Source organism: Haliaeetus albicilla, chromosome 24, assembly GCF_947461875.1.
Source record: "Haliaeetus albicilla chromosome 24, bHalAlb1.1, whole genome shotgun sequence".
Classification (NCBI taxonomy): Eukaryota; Metazoa; Chordata; class Aves; order Accipitriformes; family Accipitridae; genus Haliaeetus; species Haliaeetus albicilla.
This window is the reverse complement of record NC_091506.1, coordinates 7,473,439-7,489,785: the sequence shown is the minus strand read 5'-3', so window position 1 is coordinate 7,489,785 and position 16,347 is coordinate 7,473,439. Positions and strand designations below refer to the sequence as shown.

Here is a 16,347-nt window from a genome sequence, read left to right as displayed (position 1 = left end):
AAGGGAAGAAAAGGACAGGAAAGAACTGTATTGTTTGAGCCATGTTTGCAGATTCCAGGTGACTTCTGTCCATTTGCCTCTTGCTTTTCATGTGCTACAGCTGGCAGATTAGATGGATGCATTATTTCACGCAGGAGAAAAACAGACTCCTTTCTCTCCCTCTCTCTGTCTCCTTCAAACATGGGCTGACTCCAAATGTAACTCTCGGCTCCAAACACCATCCCTGGCCAGTCCCAGCTGGGGAATGTCAGACAGTTTGCTGCAAAGCACTGCACCCTCTCAAAGCACTGCACTTCAAACAAAACCAGCCAGGCTGACTTTTCCTATACACAGCATGCGATATGAATGCAACATCATCCAAACTTTTTACTAGCTTGATTACATTTTGGTTTTCATTCTTTCAGCAAGAGCTGAAGTGTGATTTAACCCTTGCTGTTATTACTTGGATCCTTTCAGCTCGTCTGCCTTTGTTCCCAATCTCATCGCAAGGGTGTTTTACAGAAAAAAGACCAGTGACGTTATGACTTCACCACTCCCCTTTAGCAGTGACTGGAAAAGGGCTGGATTTTTTCCCAACTAGCTCCTTAGTTTACACTTCATTGGCTTCAAAGGTGACGGATCAGATTTTAGTACCAAATGCTGAAACCAGGCTTTAAAGCACAAATTATCGGTGCTTCCACAACCAATTTGCCTCCAGGTGTCTTTTCCTCTCCCCACTCCTTAGGTATCACAGCCTGGAAACAGCTTTCCCTGTCTCACTTCAGCCAGTGTTACCTCAAGAGTATAGGGTGACAGGGCTTCAATGCGAGATTGAGCAATCGGAGCTGGGAGCAGGAGCCAAGTCTCTTCCTTTCTATTCCCAGCTCTGGCACTGACTCATCTGCCTTGGGCAAGTTTCTTAACCCCTCTCTACCTCTGGTTTACCATTCTGTATGGGAATGTAATACCAGACTAGGATGATGCAGGATCGCCTTCGCTGAGGACTAAGAATTTGGCGTGAAAGCAGCTCAAGTGAAAAAGAAATCATAGCAACTAAGGAACCCATACAAGTCCATTTGGGCTTGCTTATGAATATGGGAGCATCTGGCTAAAACAGTTGAACTTCCCAGTTCATACCCAACCTCATTTCCCGAAACACTCCATTGCAGCTAACAAAGATCTTGAACTGTAGCATCTTAGTGCCAAACTAAGGTAACTCAAAGTCAGCAATGGATTACTTTCACACTCTGAGCTGCAGGCATATGGCACTTGTTCACGAACCGCTTCACCCTGAGGTCAGCACCAGCTACAGCTGCAAACAGAGAGAGGAGAGCTGAGGGAAGCTACCCTCCAGCCACCACTGCTTAACCCGCCTGCACCCTGGTTCAACACCCCGAGGTAGCGCAGTCTCTTAACCCTTGCACTTTGCACTGCTCTTGAATAGACACCTCAGGATTCCAGGAGATTTGGATTAACCTCAGCCAGCTCGTTGCTGAACCAAGCCCATGAGGACCGCGTCAGGAAGCGAACGCACGCTCTGTGCTCCTCTGGGCTGCTGCAAGACAAAAAAACAAGTGAAATGTTCCAGCGGAGCCAAAGCGTGTTTGGGTTTGCTCTAAGTCGGGAGGGAGCCGAAGGGGGTGGCAGGAAAACAACAGGTGGCGCAAAGTCAAAAGCTTGCAGCATTTCCAGGAATCTCAGCTTGTATTTTAGTGGTAAAGTTACACTTTAATCCTGGTGGGTTTCCTCATTCGAAGCGTCTTTATGAATATTTATTTGATAAACAGGCTGTGAAATATTTTCCACTAGACCTAATAGGAGAAGAATTCACCACCTTCTTTGCAGCAAGCCTGTCCTTTGGAGAACCCTAATCAGTTTAATTTAGACCATGGCTTCAAACTACTTGTGTGAAATCGATGCAGAGAGCAGCGCAAAGACACCGCTTTGTTGTTTGAGCCACATTCGCTTCCCCTCAGCAGCTGCCCATTAGAAAGCTGACAGCGGAAAATCAAAGCAAGCAGACCCTCAGACGGGAATGTATGAGGGGCTTTGGTTGGACTGATTTAAATACAATCAGCACAAAACCTCCTGGTTTAGACAAAGCTTGAATTAAGGCTGCCTTGGCTGCTGGGAGTCTGCAGCACAAATGTTTGGTGTGAACTGAGGCTAAGGCAGGCAGAAGTCACATGCTTGGCCTTCATGTAGTGTCAGCTTACAGAGCTGGCTGGGCTCACGAAAAAAAAAAAAGCAAGCTGTAATACAGCAAATCTATTAAACCAACACCTGTTACAGGCATCAAAAATAAAATCAAGCTTCAAAAGAGAGCCTCCGCATCTCGGGTAGGGTTCTATTAATATGCCAGCACATTTTCAAAATTAGCATACGAGGGAGATCACAAGACTAGAAACAGATTTAAAAGTTCAGGGTTTGGTTAATATTTCCATACTGGGTAAGTATTGAAGAAACTAAATGCTGGAGCCAGAAAGAGTTATGGGGTTTGCTACTGAAGGACGGGCAAGGTTTGGTGTCAGAGACAGGCCATGCAAAGAGAGCGAGATCAAAGGCACCGTAACAGGAGACGGATCACATACACTGTGACTAACCAACGCCTGGAATTACCTGCCCTCCTCCACCTTCTCAACTCAGAGAAAACAGAGGTCTAAGATTGATCCTCCTAGAAACACTAAGGAAAATTCAAGACACGAGTTCCTAAAATCTCACCTTAGATGATCTGCCATCTGATTTTAGCCCATCACTCCCTACACACAAAAAAATAATAATAAAAAAAAAAATCATAGTTTCAGACTAGAACGCAATCCGAGCAGTTTTCCTGACAAGGATAAAGGGGAACTGATCATCTGGAAGATGTGTTTGTGTTTACAACAGCAGCAACAGAAATGTTTCTGTTTGTTCTGGTCACCTTATTACAATCAATACCTGAAGATTTGTCCCAAGTGATTCTTATTAATGTATGGAGAGAAGGAAAGATGAGAACGTCATTGGGACCTGGACATCAGCTTTGACTCAAAAGATCATCCAGTTTATCAATGCAGAACTTCCTATATGATTTTAACTTTTAACTTGTAAAATTTTTTTTGCTTCCAAAGACTTTTATTCCAGAAAAATTCCTCCTCTGTACTATAACTTGTGAAAGAGCTACCTAGGTGTAGCGAAGCTATCTCTACAGCAGAAGATGAAGTAAACATGCAGGTGAGACTCTGGAGATCTGCGGCACACCATCCTCTAGTTCTTCACATGAGATCTTCCCTGAATAACTGAACTGCCCAAAGTGCATAAGCCCTCATGCTTCCCAACTGCCCCGGGAAAGCCCCACTGGCTGTCTGACACTTTGCACTGTCATGTCAGCACTGCCAGGATAATCCATGAGGCTCAAGATTTTGTACCATTACAAGAACGTACATTTTTATCCAACACAACATGCACTGTATCTGCTTATGGCAACAGCCTCACTGTCCATTCAGAGTAAGGCCACATGGGTTATTGTCCAGGCAGGAAGCAAGGATGCATGGAAGCAGCCCCCACTTTTCTCAGATGCTCTGAATCACTCTTTCCCCAAGGAATCCTGGCAGATTCCCAGGCTGCCGCAGATACAGCTCTGTTTGTTCAGGTGCCGGCTGCACACACAAGAGCAGAGCAGTGACAGGCCAAGCAGCCACTGCATTTTAGGGTCAGCCACAAAAAAAAAAGCCCAACCCACCGAACATACCACCAAAAAAAACCCTGGCCTAATTTTTATGGGTATCCTAACTTTCCCTTAAAGGTTTACATGCTCTGTAAGAGGTTTACAGCCTCTGTATGTCAGGATCTTCCCTCTCCCTAGCACTCCTTCAGGAAAAGGTCTTTCTAAGATGCAGCGAATAAAATCCACGATGGTTTTCCATGACTGTTTTTCACTTAAAACCATCATATATAAGCATAAAGCAAGAACAGGCTGATGGAGCTATTCCAACTATATCAAACTATGGCAGAAAGGCTAAAGACATTTCTCTATCTGCTGTACATCAGCTTCAAAACAGATATATTTCAGGCAGCTTTTGTTCATCAGGTTATGTTCTCACCCTGTGTTGGTGGTTTAGGATGGACAAGCATGAAGCAAACTACCTCCAGCTATATGCAGGCTGGGTCAGACAGGGGGTTCAAAAAACAACAGGGTTTGGTTTGGGTTTGTTTTTTTAGGGTGGGGTTTTTTTTTTGGAGGAGGAGGAGGGTGCAGAAAAAATGCAACCTTTCATGGTGAAGTGACTGCATGTTTGTTCCAGGTCATGGATGTTTAGAGTCAGAAAGCAGTCTGGGAGATGAGATTTGCTAAATCATCCCTTTGGACCTGGGAGCAGCAGCCACCTGCAAGTCAAGTCAGTGACACTGCAAAGGGCTGTGTTATGTACTCCTTATTCCCAAAGCAAACTATTACTCACACAAATAGTTTCACTGCAGTCAACAAAACTCTTCATGTGAGACCAGTGCGACACAAGGGCTATATTTTCACTATCTATTATGGGCTACTCTGTGGCCACCCACAGGACCAAACTCATCTGCCTCTCACATTGATGGACTGCAACTATTGACCCTGCTACAGTCCAACTGTGGCCTCAGAGCATCTTTGGGCCCCAGGTACCTGATCATGGGCAGATGTTATCCTCCTGCCAGGCATGCTCTCATAGCTCTTTCATAAGGCAGCCATATGGATGAGAGTTAGGCAGAGATCTAGCATGCTCCTTCGAAGCTGACTTTAATAGCAGCTGGACATAAGCAAGGGCTCGGATTTGACAAACACTCATTAAGGGCTTTTGTTGGGTTCAGCATGAACTGCATGAAGGAAAGCCTTTCTTCTCATGTAACCAAAACCACCACATCCAGCAAGATACACATTCTCTTAGAATATTTCTGCACTAGCAGCATTTATGTAAACTTCCTGACTTGTTAGATGACCTTATGCTGTGTGTTAGATCCACTGAGGTAAGTAATGTAATTTTTAAAAGCTCTCTCCCTCACTTTGATCTGCATTTACTCTCACTGGACTTTTTTGACTTGCCACCATATGATTTTGGCTATTTTTTTGCAATATGCAACTTCCTGAGCCTTCAGCATTCAATTCCATTAACAGAGCAAAATGCGTGGGACAGGCACCATTAGAAGTTAGTCATCTTTAAAACAGAGGCTGTCTTATCTCTTCAGCAGATTACACAACCTGTTATGACATCAAAGCAAATTAAGATTCCTGAAGACAAGACAGTCTCTGTTATGGGCACAGTCCCCCCATCAGCAACAGGGTGGTTCCAAGAGAACCAGAGTTTCTGCTCTCTTCTGGTTACACTGGATGTTTCATGGAGATTGTACTCTGCAGAGGCTTTTTAAATGATGTATTCACAAAGGCCACAGATCCATTAAAAAGGCTGTGCAAAGCATCTTTCATTGTCTGTCACAACTTCTCTGTAAGGAGCTTTCCTGAACTTTTATGAACTCAATACCAGAACACAAGTTCATCTCCCTGTGTGCAGCTCTACCTCAAAACATCTCAGTGATCATCTTCAGAGTCACTGTGTGCATCTCTCAATGGGATGATGCACCTGCTAGGGCTGGGGCCAGGGATCTTCAGCAAGGACTGCCCAACTTGTAATGCAGCTTGGCCAGTTCTCCGGCACAAGGGAGGGAGAGGAGCTCTAAGTCACTGAGCATAATCAATGCTGGTTTTGAAAGAGCCAGTTTGTGAACACTCATAGCTGTGCTAGTCTTTCACCCCCCTCTCCTCCAGTTCTCAGTCCAAACCACTGTTCTTGTCACTCTCCATCTTCTCACATTCCCCAACCTCAGTCTGGAGCAAGCACTGAGAAAGGCTGCAAAGGAGAGTAGAGGCCCTGGTGAGTGCTGAACTCTGCTAAGGAAGAGAATTTTCCTATGGGAATAGAAGGAAGAGTGTCTTGTAAGGTAAATGGCAGTTCTCATACAAGAATGCAGGAAACCACATAGCTCTGCACCGGCTATCTGAATGGGGTCAAGGGACTCAGCAGAGCCTCTTTGAAGGAAGGGCTGCATTGGTATTTGAAAGGGATCATTCAGTGCTGGCAGATGACAGTCAGGTCAGTGTTTCTATGTTCTATATCTCATGTCTTTGGTCTGCTACTCTCCTGCTCTGCCACTGGCTTTTCCTCTTGCACTTTTTCCTCAAGGGCTTTCTTCTGCTGCTTATACATGCCAGCCAAACTCAATTTTCTATCACAAATTAAATGCATAAGCCAGTCCTTGAAGCCAAGAAAGAGTCTAGCTTCACCCCCACCAGTTTGCTGCTCTGATGAGTTCCCGCTCTCCACAGCCCCACACTTGCACAGCACCCAGCACAAGGAGCCACTCTATGTCAGGGCTGCTGCCTAGCCACCCCCCTGTTCCCCCCCATCCTTATCACTGGCCTGAAAGATGAGTCAGGTTTGTGACGAGGAAGAACAGACACTAAGAATCAGATCCACCGTAGATGTCAATTTAACTAGCCCAGAGCAGAGGCTGGGGCAGTTACCCTGTCCTACTCCCAAGCAGAGACAGCAGCCTCTTTTCATTTTCATTGCAGCAAGTTTTGTGCTTCTCATCAACAAGGGCAGCGTTTTCATTTAAAAGCCAACAGGGTCCAGGATCACAGGGCATGTAGGCACTTTTATCCTTAAATCCTGATGCTGATCTTAGTTTCTCTTTGTGTAATAAATGATCAAAGTAAAGAAGATCCACCACAGCCTAGTGAGTGCATGTGTTTTGTGGGTGGCTTTGTTTTGCTTTTGTCTCTCCACAGGAGTGAGGAGGAGAAAATACACAAGCGGAGAAGCAATTTAAGTGCAAACCAAATGTAATTACTCTGCCCGTGATGCTGCGACATTAATCCAAACTGTAATTGCAAGCAGACTTCTTGATAGCATGCACTGTTTGTGCCTGAAAGCCATGATGTGACACAGGGGCTCTTCCCACCTTTGACAGGAGCACAATGAAGACAGGTAGATTTAACTACAGAAGAGCTCTGTGACTCTGATGCTAAGGCAGATAAATAAAGGACAAGACACTTGAATACATCTACTCTCCAGGCCATCGAACTCTCAAAGTCTCATGGGACTTGCGGCAGAAGTTGCTAAAAGACTTGCCCCTTGAAGAAGGCAGCAGTTGGAGAAACACATTTTTGACTGGCCAGTCAAACTCCTGTTAACACTTTAGAGATGTAGATAGGCTGGCTGGTTAGTCTGTTCCAACATGACACACACTTGTGCTCTGTTGAAAGGGCTTATCTGTCTTGTCAGCAAGGTCGCCAGAACAGGGATAGCCTCTGGGCAGACTTCACTGTGAGCTCTGCTCCGCTGAGATTGTTCAAGCCTGCAAGAAAGAACAGCTCCTATGTGGAAAAGCAATGGTCAAGTTAGCAAAGAATGGTCAAGTTAGCTCTTCTTAACAAGTCTAGGCACACTGTTATTAATAAAGCACGTCAAGTATGAAGGATGGTTTCAGGAAACTGCAGAACAAGGTGTCAAAAGATCCAGGGAACAGAAAATTTGAGCTCTGAAGTAGAACTGCTATTGTGCTAAGCCAGGCTGGTGTAAAACAGTATCTGTTCAAGCTTCCCTAGAGCAGATCTTGTAAAATCAGTGGTAAGCATTTACCACTACTTAGCCAGTAAGTTCTTCAAGTTTTTTTTTTGTTTTTGTTTTTTGGTTTTTTTTGTTAATACAACCATTTACTTCTTCAGTTCCACTTATTCTGAAAAAGAGGACAGCTGTCTCAAAGAACACGATCGGGGTGTGGGGGGGGAGTCTTCAATAAGACCACCAAAAGGTGTTCCTTTTCCAGGGCACCTGAAAAATTACACTAAGCCCACTTATGCTAAACGCCCTTCCGTTCAGCAACTGCTTCCACACAGCATGTGATCTGCCGTATATGGATTGGACAGGAGAAGTAAGTCTAAAAACAATGAGCCATTTATAGATTCTCTTTTGCCATCAACTCTTAGTTCTTCCCCTCTCCCCAACTTATTCTTCTCTGCTCAAATCTGACCACTAAAACAGTTGTCTTCTCACTCTCACGCCCCTGCGCTCCTGTTTCAATTTCCAGCTGCCTTTGCTATTTTCCCTGACGTGCAATTGAACATTAAATGGTTTGACAGGCAGAACATGTACTCACCCAACCACTTATTCCCAATCAATATTCACATGGAATTCCTGTTAACAAGCAAGAGTTATGCACACACTTGGAAGTGAGGGTGGCCTCTTAAGTGATCACTTCATCTAAAGGTATGACTGATCACTTTCTTGCCTACCTTAACCAGCAATCAGATTTTCCACCCCACATACCCCCACAGCAGGGCTGTTTTTGCAAGAGTAAGATCATAACTTTTTTTGTGATCTCTATTGTTCATCTTTGCAATTAATCAGGGAATTTAACATGGGTTAAAAATAACAGAAAATCCAGCACATAGCCAGCTTTTATTCAGTTAGAAATCAGCCTTCTAGAGGGTTTTTTTTGCTAATCTTTTCCAACCTAGACATGGCATGATCACATTTTAGTGAACACTGTTTACACAGTGTTTCTTTACCCTGAATTAGACACTATTCCTAATGGTGCCAGTGGAAGCAATGATGGAAGTGCTAAGCATCATATGGAGCAGAAGGTAAATGGCAAAACTGATGTTTTACTCACTGGGCTTTGAACCACATGAGCAGGATTCATTTTTTTAACACCTCTGCTGAAACAGTTTTAGCCTTGTTATACACAGAGGAACTAAAAGACACTGCCTGTTCTTAAGTCTTCCAGGACGCTTGAAGGTAAACAAAATGGAGAGGTTTTAAAAGTGCTTTACAGCACCATACTTTTAAAAAAAATTAAAATCACAATTCTACTCCCACCCCTGTTCTTACTCCTTGCTAGGCATCTATTTGATGCTCTGAGCAAGCACCACTGCTCTAACAACCAGGATAAACTGACAACTAATAATGGGGACTAACTGGGCAATCCCAGTAGAGAGGAAAGCACAGAAACAGTAACACATACTGATAGTTTCCTGTTTTGTTACAAAACTGAATTAGCCAAGCTTTCAGAGAGAAAAATGGGTAGAGAATTCTACCCAGAAATAATTTAACTGCAACTCTGCTTTTACTTACTCCTGAGCAAACTAAATTGCCATTACTAGCAGTTTTTAGGCAGGGAACTCCAATCTGCTAAAAACACTTTCAACTCAGCAAGTTATTTATGTTTGAAATCTGCTCAGCCTATGAAGACTAACAAAGGAATTGGTTTTGTAGACATGTGCTTTATTTGCCAAATGCCGTTAAATGAGACAGGCAATCTATCACAGATATTAATAGTAGCAAGTTTGGGCTATTCTGAGGCTCAAATATGAGGCTATTTTTCGTATTGACCTTAACAAAAGACCATGGTCACAAATGACCCTAACAACTAATCTAGACTTGATCTGCAGAGGTACAGAACTTGGAAACCAGCTTGTGTGTTGTGGATGACACACACCTGCCTTCGGACAATCCACCAGAAGATGCTTTACATTCATGAGTTACATCTGCCCTGGGGCAATACCTGCTCTTCAGCTTGGAGGAAGCAGGCCTACCCAAACAGGAATTTACTTGGTCTTGGGGTGTAATGAGTATGTGGAACACGCACAAAAAATTATTCCAGTATTCCAACTCCTAATCTCATGCTCCATCCCACACCACTTGTGTCCTCTCCTTCCTCCAGGACAAATACTAACCTAGCATGGCCTGCTAAGCAGCATGCAGATGTCAGAGCAGACCTAGCCCAGCTCAGAGAAATTCTCTACTCACAGAAGAAGCTGCTACAGCTGCACAAAACTGTTATCCTCACTAGTAAATATATAATAAAGTAGCCTCAAGGGGTAACTGGTATTCCATGAGCTGCCACCAACTTTCACTATCTTTTTCCTCTGGCCAATTTTTACACTGCTCTATACGTGTCCAGATTGCTTTCTGATGCTCTTTTGTTGAGTCTGAGGACTATGTGCTTTACTGCTGTTGCTTTTCTAGTAGAAATGATTACTCATTTCCCTGGAATAGCCTCAGATCCTTTGCCATTTTCATGCGCTCACATTATATCTGAAAGCTCAAAGAGGACATGCAAATGATTAGAATAGTTCCAACAGCCCAAAAGAGAAGTCAAAACAGTGTCTCTTCTGGTACTTGGGAGCATATGATTAATGAGAATTTCCTCCACTGGGAAAGGCTCTTGCAGTCTTTGGCCTCAAAAACAAGCAGACTTTACGCACCAGAGCCTTACTATGAACTCAGAGCAAAACAAACAGGAAAGGTGGGTTTCAGAGTATCTTATGCCTGTACATTGCTTGCATACTGAACAGCCCGACTGCCAGCATTCTTTCTATTCACCTTTCCACATCGATATATTCACATTCAAAAATAGAAGCTGGGTAGTATAGTCTGTAGCGTGGACCAAATCCTCAGAAAGCAACACTCTCTCCAGCCTCTGAGGGGAATTGCTTGAGTAAACTCTGGAGAATTGGTCCCTGTAGACATTAGACTACGTAAGAACTGACGCAAGCAGGGGCTGGGGGTGAATCTGCTCCCACTGATGGATCTACACCTGCATATGCCACTTTGCCTTACTTAGAGAAAGTTTTCTTTGTGCAAGTAATTATGCAGCATGGCGGGCAACGCGGTTTTCTGAGCTGCCCAAGACACATCCTGCACACAAGCAGAGCCTGCTGACTTCAACCGGACCCCGCACACGGCTGCATCTGAGTCATCTGGATTTTGTGCTTATGAGTACAAAACTGCTTGCTATGACCCAGATGGAATTAACAGAGTATTCTCCTCGTTTTTAATTGTTAGATCATCCTTTTTTAACTCCAGCAAAGATGACTTGCAGACTAAGTCTCTTGGGGGTCAAGGCAGTTGTTTTGTTTGTACAGCAATTAGCACAGCAGGATCCTAGGCCACAAATGGCCTCCAAGGCTACATCTATACTATCGTGTTAGCTCAAACCTCAACTCTTCATTTAAGCCCAAACTTCCCAACTATCAACACCGCCTACACAGAGGTTTATACTCTGGCCTAGTCAGGAACATGAAGTGAGCTCACACCTCATGGCTTGAGCTGTGCTCTATGAACAGCACAGATGCAGTAGTTTTGATCTCTTTCCTCTAACAGGGGTCATCCAGAGAGGCCACCACAGGCAGGATCTGAAGCTGCAGTTCTCCTCATACTCAGTCAAGTCTTCACCATCTTAACTTGAAAAGCAAGAATGACCTGGAGTCACACTCCTCAACATCACCACCTCGGCTCCTGGGAAAAGCTTGAGGAAGCAAGGTGTATTTGCTAGATCACACTTGGATCAGCAGAGTACAGTGACTACTAGCATTGTTTCAGCTAACACAGCAAGACATGTTTGTCTTGGGTGAAGGCAAAATGGCAGCTCAAAGAATCTAATGGACCACATGGGTCTTTAGAAGGGCTCTGCAAACCCCATTTGACAACACTAGTGAAGCAGTGCAAACAGCCCTAAAGTAACAGTTGCTTTCCCAAGCCTTCAATGAGAAAGCATGAGGCAACAGCTCCAGGAGGACTATCAATAGTATGATCCCAATTCTGCCACGTTAGGGATCTCCAAGACCAGTCAACTCTAATCCAGTACAAGGGTTTAATGAGATACAATGAAAATTAAAGCCAAAGTCAGACAAGAAACAAGGGTCACATTACTAACAATGTGACCAATTTAACCAGAATTATAATGAAATCCCCAACACCTGGAGGAAAAGCTCTCCAAGAAACCACATAATTCAAATGGAAACATTAGTCCTGATGCAGAAATTAGTCTTTGACCTGTCTTACTCCCGACATCTAGATGGAACACCATAGAGTACCCTCCTTTTCATGAGGACTGTGCTGCCCCAATCACCATCTGAGCTTACTAGCTCTTTCAAGCAGACCTAGCATGTTCCCTGCCACTCCCAGTTTCCAATTCTCCATGTCTTTAGTTTTCAAATTTTGCATGATATATTTTGCCTGTGGCACAGTAGATCACTTACCCTTCTCCTATTAGCCCTCTCTGTTTAATTACAGTTTAATGTGAATTGATCTTTACATTAATGAGCCTGTAAAGAAGACTGATTTTCTTCAAGAGACTTTTATGCTCAGTTTGGCAGCAGAGTAGTCCTATTGATTTCGCCTTCCCCAATAAATATGCTGCAGAATGTCACTGCATCCTCTGTGAATCAGCTAATCCTATTTCACACTCTTTTGCTCCAAAAATCCCTATTCTGACTTGCTTGTTGTCTGTGCTTATTCAGAGCAAGATCATGGGGCCAAAGCATCTCAAACAGCTTTAACTGTTGCTAACATACAGCTGACTGCCGTGGGTCACTATCCCCTTTGTTCTTAAATGGCTGGGGACTTAAAAGATCTACAGTGAAAGAAGCGAAAGTTATTTTTAAGTGTTTAATCTGTTAACTTCCTTAACTCCTAGCCAGCTAAGGACATGGCACAGAGTACGGTCTGTTTACCACGCTTGCTTCACAGGTCTGGTTAGCAGGCTCTCCACTGAGCTCTACAGCTGCGTAACAGCCTGTGTTGGTGTGCCTGCACTGGTGGATGCTGACTGAATCAGGCTGGCCAGCTTGGAGCCAGGGCAGAGGACAAAGATCCACCTCCGTCATCCTGTGGGGACATCCCAAAAGCCCTCCAGGATGCATTTACCCACACACAGGTAGATGATGCAGTGGCAGACAGGTCCCAGAGTAAGGGCTGAGCTTCTGCTTGCACAGGGGTTTGTGGGAAACCTGTAGTAACACACCAATGCAGACCTGATTGCAGCTCAGGTCCTCCTCTTACCTGGCATGCTAGCAAGGCTAAGAGACTCTCCACACAAGTTAGTGAGGAAGTTGGATTTAAACAGACTCAGTTCTGCTGCAAATAAATGGTTTCTTCCATTCTCCCATTCCCCACCAGATCAGGTAACAGAGTCTTCTCGAGAGCCTACAGAGTTAACACACTTCAGTTGCAGCAGAACACTGAGAAGGGAAATCCTCAGCCAAGAGCATGTCAGTGAAAACATCCTGCCATCAACTCCCAAATGTCCAAGTCTAGGAACTGTAGCTAAATTACAAATGCTGTGGGAATTTCAGGCAAGATTCTCCTCTCAGCTACTCCGATGTAATTTCGGAATGAATCCAGATTCAGTCTCTCCCCCTCCCAGCTGAATTTCCTGGCTTTTGTTTGCACTAACAGATGTTTGCATTTAATGTCTGTCTTTATTTGGTAACCCGTACATAGATTATTTTTCCCTTCTGTTCTATTAAAAGCCTTATCAAGTCCCTTATGTTTGCTCTTGTTGAGATGAACGACTTTGGCAGTATTTTCAACATGCAAGGCAAACAAACTGACTCTTCAAGGAATAATTAAACTGAACTAAACTTCATGGCAGTATATTAGGGCATTGCATGTTTGATACATATGTTATGCCTGCATCCATCTGCAGTCTGAAACATACAAAGATTTGCAGAAAACCTTGAGAATTCTCTCTCCCACAGATTCCCACATGCTTACATATATACATAACTGGCCCATGGTCCACAGACACATGCGGTCAAGCAAGTTTTGGGTGATGGAGACAGGTATGGGAAACCCTAAAACAGGGAATGCAAAGCCATCAAGCTTATTAAAAAAACACCTTTATGGAAAATTTCAGTTTGGCAGTATGGCACATTTCTTTCTCCCAGCACCAAAATGAGAAAAAGTCTCTTCCCCAGTTTAGGAAGAGTAGGAGATGAAGTAACTCATTCAGAAGGACTGTTCTGAGTGACAAATACACAACCTTTGCTTTTATAATACATTCACAGCCCTTTGGAAATACTTAACCACATGCAATATACAAAACCTACTTCAGAGGTTTGTGAGGTAAACACACTTCACACATTTCTAAACACTAAAAAAAAAAGGAAATGTATTTATTTTTCTTTAGCAGTAAGAATACACTGTAACACTATATACTTAAACATAAACCAGTTTCTCAGTACACAGTCTTCATTATGAGTCTTCACCCTGGGTTTGGTTTGGCAGCCTCCCCAATTATTACTTCACAGATTTGAAGGCCAGAAGAAACCAGTATGACCATATAATCTGATTCCTGACATCACACAAGGCCAAAGAACTTTACACAACAATTTGTGTATGAAGCCCATTAACCTACAGTTGAACTAAAGGACCATCTTTTAGGAAGCCATCCAATTGATTAAAAGACTCCCGAGGATGGAGAAAGCTTCGCTTCCTCAGCAAATCATTCCAATGTGAGTTAGTCAGCAACATTGATTAAAGCAGGTACTTTAAAACATCTTTCAGATTATTTTTACCTCTGATAAAAATTAAAAGGAAATACGAGGGGGAAAAAAAGTGGCATTCTCTGAAACAAGCTAAACAAAGAGATCCTTCTTGCAGAGGTATGACAGCAGCATTACAAATCCCACTATCAGAGTTATTTATGTGTAGCAGCTGAGGAAAGCAATACAGATTTCTGGAAAGTGATACTAAGCAGGTCTGTTTAGAATACCGCCCTTTTATCATTTGGCTTTGTACCTTCCCCTTCCTTCTGCACCACTCTGAAATTTCAGGAGCTGTAAATCTACTGCCTTCCACTAGTCATTATTCCTCCTTTCCAAACTGCTTATTTCATTTCAGGAATAAAAAACCCAAAGCCCTAACAATTTGGTCCTTTGCCAACGGCTAAATTAATAGCAAAAATAACAACAGGGGCTTGTGAAACTTGGATCATTTATAGACTTTGTGAGAAAGAAAAGCCGATTTGGGGGGCCTAAAACTATATCCTGGATGGTAAATTGTATGCAAGCTTTCCACCCATAAATCAGATTTCTGGAGCTTTTTGAATCCCAATGCACAACATACTGGGTTATATGGCAGCCTGGTAAGCTCAGTTCCAAGTGGCAGGCAGATGGCCTCTCATGTCAGGGGATCGTGCCTTAAACAAGGGACCCTGCTCGAATGGAGTTACCACCCTGCTCTGCAACCAGCAGCCCCCAGATCACGCATCCAGACTTCACATGTGGTCACACAAGCAGGGAGAAGCTGTGGCAGGAGGCAGAAATCAAACAAGATGGTTTCACACCAACTGCATGTGACACATTTGACAGGTCTGATAACTGCTGCGACACAAGCCACCCCTCCACCCAGGAGGCGAAGTGGTTACTTATGCATTTAACAGAGACACTTGCTAGATCCAGCACTGATGATAGCAGAGGAGCACTTAGGCCCTTCATAAGCTCTCCAGGAACACGGTATACCCAAGAACCAGATCAAAGGCACCATATCTCAAACAAAAGCTAAACTCACTTCACGCCACAAGTAAGATATGGACACCAATTTGAAGCTAAGATCCTTAAACTGAATTAAGGCAGTGAGGGAGTTGCTCTGCTTTGCATATTTTAACACTGCCTAATGGAAGAGCAGGAACAGTGCCAGTTCATCGCACTCAATTCTGTCCTTGATTTAAATAATAGGAATGTACTTTTAGTCAACAGATCAAGGTTGTCTCAGAGTAAGTCAGAGCCTTTTGAGCATGAGAGGCCAATCGACTGGTGGTATGGACATGGGCATTTTCCACTACAAGAAGCAAATCCATGGCAAATATGGACACCTGCTTGTGGGTGTATGCTGCAAGGCCATGCACACTGGAAGCCATCGCTTGAACTGCTCAAGCACTTTGCTGGAGTCCATATCAGCTATAACTACTTCCCCTTCCCAGGAACTTGGGAGGTATCATGCACACCTCAGCAAAATTCCTTCTTGGTGTGCATTACAAGCAGACACATGCACAAATAATTTTAGAAATCCACACTCCTAAGGTACTAAGAAGTTTAATTTTATAATGTATTCATTCCCTTCAGTAGCATCCTCAATCCAAGATCATTGGTGGCAGGTACACAAGGGCTCTCAGGTGTCTTCTGCACACACCTAAACTACCAAAGTTAGGAACTTCAAAGCTTCTGCAGCTCTAGCCTTACAATCACCAATCATGCTCTCAAAAGAGAAGAAAAAAGGAGAAAAAAAAAAAAAAAAAGAAGTTGAAAGAGACCATAAAAATGGGTCTGGAATGAGTTCTCTGTAAGATTAAGATGTGGATAGTCTCTAGCTTTAAGAAAAAATAAGAAATGATCAGAACAAGGCCAGGGAAAATAGAGAACAATAAAGAAAAGGTAAAATTATATACTCTTTTAATAGCACAAGTATGACATAATGGTTGAAACCCAAAGGCAGATCAGAAAAAAAAGAAAATTTTTACTCAGCACACAACTAACCTGTGCAGTTTACTGACATAAGTTACTACTGAGCATAA

General features: G+C 43.4%; 1 protein-coding gene across 1 annotated transcript in view; it reads right to left on the bottom strand.

The window, feature by feature from the left end:
• The window catches only part of LRIG1 (leucine rich repeats and immunoglobulin like domains 1), a 95,777-nt gene that overhangs the window by 36,493 nt on the left and 42,937 nt on the right, over positions 1–16,347 (bottom strand).